A 9,017-nucleotide genomic window follows, 5' to 3' on the forward strand; every position below is an offset into this window, starting at 1 on the left:
TTGTCTCATAATATAGATCATGATGTGAGATTACATATATATATATAATAGCGCATGTGTACACATGAATCCATCCCGCTGGATCGAAGGGGCGGCGAGCACACGACACATCATGAACGACCTGTTGCTCTGTGTGGGGACCTCTGCGATTTTCAACGCATGCACCACATCAATGTTGTGCATTGGGTTGGGTATTCAACACATATGCATGCATCACACACCTCCATAAATATGTTCGGGACACACACATGCAATGGTTGTCTTTGGACACACTCTCACTCGCTTGGTGGTTATGGGCGGCAAGCCTATATATATTCGTGGGCCCGCGTGGACGTCCATCATTTCGACCAACGACGAGAAAGGTTACCAGGGTGGATTCTTCTTCTTTGCTTCGAGTTACCATATAGTAGGTCGACCATTCCAAGCCTAATTAAGTTTGAGCGCATGCTATGCGTCGTGAACCCTTGCTCAGTGTGGGGATTTTACGGTTCCAAAGCATGGTCCCACATCAAATTTGTGCATTGGGTATTCAAACACCACACACACCACTTCCATATACATGCTTAGGCCACATGCACAGAGTGGGGTGTCTTCATACAGTACTCCCTCGCGAGGTTATCGGCGACAAGCTAGCCCATTTTGACCAACAACGAGCGGGAGAGGTTGTATGACCAAGTTGGATTCTGCTTGATCCGTGTTACAGTACGTCTTGGTGAGATGCCCTCCCCCCGATGTGTGTGTGTGGGGGGGGGGGCTACTTCGCGCTACCTGCAACCTCCATGGGGTCGGGGAAGTCCGGTTAATTTGCGAGGCACACATGCCACATCAAAGTTGTGAATGATAGTTAAATATCACACCACACCCTTTTCATACATATAGTAGGGCCACCCGCACGTGGTTCATATGTGGTCTCACCCATCTTGAGCCACAAGCATACATTTGTGGGTCGGCACACGGTTCACCTCTGTCAGGAAGCGAAAGGGGAAGTTTGACCATATATATATATATGATGGACTCCTATAGGTTTTGTGTTATGGTAGGGTGAGATTTCAGACCTAGCTATTTTGGGGCATGCATTCTCAGCTAGGATTCCCTTACCGCCGACACGAAGTGGGGTTCGTAGGGGGTGGCTAACTAGCAATACTATGCTTTTGTGCGATATGTGCCACATCAAAGTTGTGCATTGGGTATTCAAACATCAAACCACCCCTTTCATACATATATTTGGTCCACATACAAGTGTGTTCGTGTTCTGACCCTCTCCCATGTTATTCTTTTTGCCAAATTTATAAACAGCACACGAGTTGGATGTAGAAACCGTATGTGATTGGGTACGCAACAGACACGGTTTGGTCAGACTACCCGTGTGCCACGCCCGTGCCCTGCAGTCACTCACATCCGCACAATAGATTGGGCTCCATGAGGCTTTCCTCCCGCTCTCGAAAATATCTACCGCCTCGTAATCTCGAAAATATCTACCGCCTAGAAGGTATTAATGTTTGATAGTACACAATTAGTATGTGCGGACCGTGTGCGATGTCTGTTACTCTCGCTCTGCTTCAATCCCTTGATTCAAATTTTCAGTAGCCCCGGCATTTTACTCCCGCCTCTGCATCCCTCACAATCTCAAAAATATTTGCTCGCCCTTGATTCAAATTTTCAATAGCCCCGCCTTGTTACTCCCGCCTCTGCATCCCTCGTAATCTCAAAAATATCTGCTTGCCCTTGATCAAATGTTCAGTTGCCCCAGCATTTTACTCCCGCCTCGGCATCCCTCGCAATCTCAAAAATATCTACTCACCCTTGATCCAAATTTTCAGTAGCCCAGCATTTTACTCCCGCCTAGTAAAATTTTTAGTTGCCGCGGTATTTCCTCAAACACCACCTCCCCCCGTCCACACACACCACACACTCCCCAAAACCTCCGCTCGCACAGACACACACCACCCCTCCCTCGCTCAAAACCATTGGTAGGTCGCCGCCATCGCCACCACCGCCACCGCCTCCATCCTCAACCTCTGCCTGTGTGCCGGGGAGCTCGAGGAGCCAATGTCCAGAAAGAGGTTTATCACGGCCTCTTCGCCCGACGCCGGCGAGGTGGCCGGCGAGGTGTCCCCGTCGTCCTCCGCGGGATCTTTATCGATCCGCCGTCGTCGGTCGCCCGATCCGCCCGCCGCCGAGCCCCTACACTGGTTCGAGGACTTCCCCGTCCTCCCTCGGGCCCGGCCACCGACGAGGTCCTACCTCAGGGTCCCGCAACGGCAGTCGGGGACGTGGGTCGCCGAGATTATGGATCGGGAGACCCACACCCACTGGTGGCTCGGTAGCTTCCACATGGCTGAGCTCGCGGCCATGGAGTACGTCCACTGGTAGGTCCGCTATCACGGCGCGGTGGCTAGGCTCAATTTCCCCTTCGGCACACGTCCAGTTGACCTTGTTCTGCTAGATCCAGGGTGGTGAGCTCGGCTATGGCGTGGGAGGACCGCGAGGCGTGGGAGTGCCTCGAGGCCGAGGCCGCCGACGAGGCCTACATGTAAGAGCTCCGCCGGTAGCACTCGTAGCTCGTGGAGGCGGACCAAGTGATCTTTGCCGGCATGGAGGGCGGCGAGGTTATCGTGCTCTCTTCCAATGACGAGGTCGAAGGCGGCAAGGACAGCGGCACAGAGGGCATCGAGGTGGGCGGCGAAGACGAGGAGGTCGACGTCGACGAGTGGAGGAGTGTCTTCCCCAACTATCCCGACAACGGCACCGACCCGGACCCAACTCGCGGCACACCGTACCTGACGAGGAAGGATTGCCTCGACCTCCACTTCGACCGAAAGTAGTTTAGCTTAGTTTAAATTTATGTTTTATGTTCGGTTATGCAAAACTATCTATGTTCATGTTTGAATGCATGCTACTTTCGGTTGAACCTGCTTTGAACTTGATCAAATTGAAGTTTACAACATTAAGTTTAGGGGGTCGACTAGAAACGGCAAAAAATTGCTGGAGTATATATATCCACTAAGGGTTTTAGTCCGTTAACTTTTAAAGGATTGGCTAGAGATGGCCTTATGCCTTGTTTATTTCAGTTCTTCACAATATGATGCTCTATATGTGCAACTATTTACCGTGCAGTTCAATTTCATCCAAAACAGTTTCAACAATACCACTATGAATTAGGATAATTGGTTGTTGTTAAGGATGTTGCAGTTAACATGCCTTTTCGTTTTTTTTACAATAACTAGTGTACTTTAGACATGTACAATACCAGTTTGAATGACTATTTGCTTGTTTTTAAGTGTTATGCCTGATGCAGTTAACAGACCTTTCCACTTCTTGTTTTGCTTAACTAGCGTGCTTAAACCTGCGCACTGAAGCTATCATTTGTACATTATGTTGTCTACCATGGATATATTTGGTTGATGTTTAGCCTGTTGTGCTTAACATGCCTTTATATGTACTCATACAGAACAATATTGAGAACCGTGTTGTTTTCCATCGAGGTTAGTTTCATCACATTGCTTATATGTACTCACTGTTCAGGATATTGGTAGCTAGTACCATATAGCCTGGGGGCTGATAACGGATTAATCATCAAATCGAACATTTCACTAAATATATCTGTAACCCATTTATAGTAGGTTAACTAGGTCCATATTTAATATATCTAAGGCTACATAGCAATATGCATTGTACTGAATGACTAAATATGCAATCCCAGGCTACATAGCAACAAGGAAGAGTGTTACCTTAATGTTCTGATGATGTCTAGATATACATGTAATAAAATCATATATAATGGGATGGAGGGAGTGTTGTACTACATCATTTTGCAATTGTTGTTTAGCTTCTAATATTAACTTGGTGCTTTTAGGTGAAGGAAATATGCCCTAGAGGCATTAATAAAGTTGTTATTTATATTTCCTTATATCAAGATAAATGTTTATTATTCATGCTAGAATTGTATTAATCGGAAACTTAGTACATGTGTGAATACATAGACAAACAGAGTGTCCCTAGTATGCCTCTACTTGACTAGCTCGTTAATCAAAGATGGTTAAGTTTCCTAACCATAGACAAGTGCTGTCATTTGATGAACGGGATCACATCATTTGAGAATGATGTGATGGACAAGACCCATCCGTTCGCTTAGCATAATGATCATTTAGTTTTATTGCTATTGCTTTTTTCATGACTTATACATATTCCTCTGACTATGAGATTATGCAACTCCCGAATACCGTAGGAACACTTTGTGTGCTATCAAACATCACAACGTAACTAGGTGATTATAAAGATGCTCTGCAGGTGTCTCCGATGGTGTTTGTTGAGTTGGCATAGATCGAGATTAGGATTTGTCACTCCGAGTAACGGAGAGGTATCTCTGGGCCCTCTCGGTAATGCACATCACTATAAGCCTTGCAAGCAATGTGACTAATGAGTTAGTTACGGGATGATGCATTACGGAATGAGTAAAGAGACTTGCCGGTAACGAGATTGAACTAGGTATGATGATACCGACGATCGAATCTCGGGCTAGTAACATACCGATAACAAAGGGAATGAAGTATGTTGTTATGCAGTTTGACCGATAAAGATCTTCGTAGAATATGTAGAAACCAATATGAGCATCCAAGTTCCGCTATTGGTTATTGACCGGAGATGTGTCTCGGTCATGGGAAGAAGAACAGCAAGCCAGTTGCTGCTCAAGGGAAGAAGCCCAAGTCTGGACCTAAGCCTGAGACTGAGTGCTTCTACTAGAAAGGGACTAGTCACTGGAAGTGGAACTGCCCCAAGTATTTGGCGGATAAGAAGGATGGCAAAGTGAAAGGTATATTTGATATACATGTTATTGATGTGTACCTTAGAAATTCTCGTAGTAGCGCCTGGGTATTTGATACTGGTTCTGTTGCTCATATTTGCAACTCGAAACACGGGCTATGGATTAAATAAGATTGGCTAAGGACGAGGTGAGGATGCGCGTGGGAAATGGTTCCAAAGTCGATGTGATCGCCGTCGGCACGCTACCTCTACATCTACCGCCGGGATTAGTTTTAGACCTAAATAATTGTTATTTGGTGCCAGCGTTGAGCATGAACATTATATCTGGATCTTGTTTGATGCGAGATGGTTATTCATTTAAATCTGAGAATAATGGTTGTTCTATTTGTATGAGTAATATCTTTTATGGTCATGCACCCTTGATGAGTGGTCTACTTTTGTTGAATCTCGATTGTAGTGATACACATGTTCATAATATTGAAGCCAAAAGATGCAAAGTTAATAATGATAGTGCAACTTATTTGTGGCACTGCCGCTTAGGTCATATTGGTGTAAAGCGCATGAAGAAACTCCATGCTGATGGGCTTTTGGAATCACTTGATACTTGCGAACCATGCCTCATGGGCAAGATGACTACGACTCTGTTCTCCAGAACAATGGAGCGAGCAACTGACTTATTGGGAATAATACATACAGATGTATGCGGTCCAATGAGTGTTGAGGCTCGCGGCGGGTATCGTTATTTTCTTACCTTCATAGATGATTTGAGCAGATATGGGTATATCTACTTGATGAAACATAAGTCTGAAACATTTGAAAAGTTCAAAGAATTTCAGAGTGAAGTGGAAAATCATCGTAACAAGAAAATAAAGTTTCTACGATCTGATCGCGGAGGTGCATATTTGAGTTATGAGTTTGGTCTTCATTTGAAACAATGTGGAATAGTTTCATAACTCACGCCACCTGGAACACCACTGCGTAATGGTGTGTCCGAACGTCGTAACCGTACTTTATTAGATATGGTGCGATCTATGATGTCTCTTACTGATTTACCGCTATCATTTTGGGGTTATGCTTTAGAGATGGCTGCATTCACGTTAAATAGGGCACCATCTAAATCCGTTGAGACGACACCATATGAACTATGGTTTGGCAAGAAACCTAAGCTGTCGTTTCTTAAAGTTTGGGGCTGCGATGCTTATGTGAAAAGGCTTCAACTTGATAAGCTCGAACCCAAATTGGAGAAATGTGTCTTCATAGGATATCCAAAGGAGACTGTTGGGTACACCTTCTATCACAGATCTGAAGGCAAGATATGTGTTGCTAAGAATGGATCATTTCTAGAGAAGGACTGAAGGAGTTTCTCTCGAAAGAAGTGAGTTGGAGGAAAGTAGAACTTGATGAGGTAATTGTACCTTCTCCCAATTTGGAAAGTAGTTCATCACATAAATCAGTTCCAGTGATTCCTACACCAATTAGTGAGGAAGCTAATGATGATGATCATGAAACTTCAGATCAAGTTACTACCGAACCTCGTAGGTCAACCAGAGTGGTACGGTAATCCTGTTCTGGAGGTCATGTTACTTGACCGTGATGAACCTACGAACTATGAGGAAGCGATGATGAGCCCAGATTCCGCAAAATGGCTTGAGGCCATGAAATCTGAGATGGGATCCATGTATGAGAACAAAGTATGGACTTTGGTTGACTTGCCCGATGATCGGGAAGCCATAGAGAATAAATGGATCTTCAAGAAGAAGACTGACGCTGACGGTAATGTTACTGTCTACACAGCTCGACTTTTTGCGAAAGGTTTTCGACAAGTTCAAGGAGTTCACTACGATGAGACCTTCTCACCCGTAGTGATGCTTAAGTCTGTCTGAATCATGTTAGCAATTTCCGCATTCTATGATTATGAAATTTGGCAAATGGATGTCAAAACTGCATTCCTTCATGGATATCTTATAGAAGAGTTGTATATGATGCAACCAGAAGGTTTTGTCGATCCAAAAGGCACTAACAAAGTGTGCAAGTTCCAGCGATCCATTTATGGACTGGTGCAAGCCTCTCAGAGTTGGAATACACGCTTTGATAGTGTGATCAAAGCATATGGTTTTATATAGACTTTTGGAGAAGCTTGTATTTACAAGAAAGTGAGTGGGAGCTCTGTAGCATTTATAATATTATATGTGGATGACATATTGTTGATTGGAAATAATACAGAATTTCTGGATAGCATAAAAGGATACTTGAATAAGAAATTTCCAATGAAAGACCTCGGTGAAGCTGCTTATATATTGGGAATCAAGATCTATAGAGATAGATCAAGACGCTTAATTGAACTTTCACAAAGCACATACCTTGATAAAGTTTTGAAGAAGTTCAAAATGGATCAGCCAAAGAAAGGGTTCTTGCCTGTGTTACAAGGTGTGAAGTTGAGTCAGACTCAATGCCCGCCATTGCAGAAGATAGAGAGAAAATGAAAGTCATTCCCTATGCCTCAGCCATAGGTTCTATCATGTATGCAATGCTGTGTACCAGACCTGATGTGTGCCTTGCTATAAGTTTAGCAGGGAGGTACCAAAGTAATCCAGGAGTGGATCACTGGACAACGGTCAAGAACATCCTGAAATATCTAAAAAGGACTAAGGATATGTTTCTCATTTATGGAGGTGACAAAGAGCTCCTCGTAAATGGTTACGTCGATGCAAGCTTTGACACTGATCCGGATGACTCTAAGTCACAAACCGGATACGTATTTATATTGAATGGTGGAGCTGTCAGTTGGTGCAGTTCCAAGCAGAGCGTCGCGGCGGGGTCTACGTGTGAAGTGGAGTACATAGCTGCTTCGGAAGCAGCAAGTGAAGGAGTCTGGATGAAGGAGTTCATATCCGATCTAGGTGTAATACCTAGTGCATCGGGTCCAATGAAAATCTTTGGTGAGAATACTCGAGCAATTGCCTTGGCGAACGAATCCGGATTTCACAAGAGAACCAAACACATCAAGAGATGCTACAATTCCATCCGCGATCAAGTCAAGGAGGGAGACATAGAGATATGAAAGATACATACGGATCTGAATGTTGCAGACCCGTTGACTAAGCCTCTCTCATGATAAAAACATGATCAGCACCAAGACTCCATGGGTGTTAGAATCATTACTATGTAATCTAGATTATTGACTCTAGTGCAAGTGGGAGACTGAAGGAAATATGCCCTCGAGGCAATAATAAAGTTGTTATTTATATTTCCTTATATCATGATCAATGTTTATTATTCATGCTAGAATTGTATTAACCGGAAACTTAGTACGTGTGAATACATAGACAAACAGAGTGTCCCTAGTATGCCTCTACTTGACTAGCTCGTTAATCACAGATGGTTAAGTTTCCTAGCCATAGACATGTGTTGTCATTTGATGAGCGGGATCACATCATTATAGAATGATGTGATGGACAAGACCCATCCGTTAGCTTAGCATAATGATCGTTTAGTTTTATTGCTATTGCTTTCTTCATGACTTATACACATTCCTCTGACTATGAGATTATGCAACTCCCGAATACCGTAGGAACACTTTATGTGCTATCAAACTTCACAATGTAACTGGGTGATTATAAAGATGCTCTACAGGTGTCTCCGGTGGTGTTTGTTCAGTTGGCATAGATCAAGATTAGGATTTTTCACTCCGAGTATCGGAGAGGTATCTCTGGGCCCTCTCGGTAATGCACATCACTATAAGCCTTGCACGCAATGTGACTAATGAGTTAGTTACAGGATGATGCACTACGGAACGAGTAAAGAGACTTGCCGGTAACGAGATTGAACTAGGTATGATGATACCGATGATCGAATCTTGGGCAAGTAACATACCAATGACAAAGGGAATGAAGTATGTTGTTATGAGGTTTGACCGATAAAGATCTTCGTAGAATATGTAGGAGCCAATATGAGCATCCAGGTTCCGCTATTGGTTATTGACCGGAGATGTGTCTCGGTCATGTCTACATAGTTCTCGAACCCGTAGGGTCCGCACGCTTAACGTTCGATGACGATTTGTATTATGAGTTATGTGATTTGATAACCGAAGTTTGTTCGGAGTCCCGGATGAGATCACGGACATGACGAGGAGTCTCGAAATGGTTGAGACATAAAGAATGATATATTGGACGATGTTATTTGGACACCAGATGAGTTTCGAGAGGCACCGGATAACTATCGGAGTGCCGGAGGGTTATCGGAACCCCCCCCCC

This window comes from Triticum aestivum, chromosome 6D (genome assembly GCF_018294505.1).
Source record: "Triticum aestivum cultivar Chinese Spring chromosome 6D, IWGSC CS RefSeq v2.1, whole genome shotgun sequence".
Taxonomy (NCBI): domain Eukaryota; kingdom Viridiplantae; phylum Streptophyta; class Magnoliopsida; order Poales; family Poaceae; genus Triticum; species Triticum aestivum.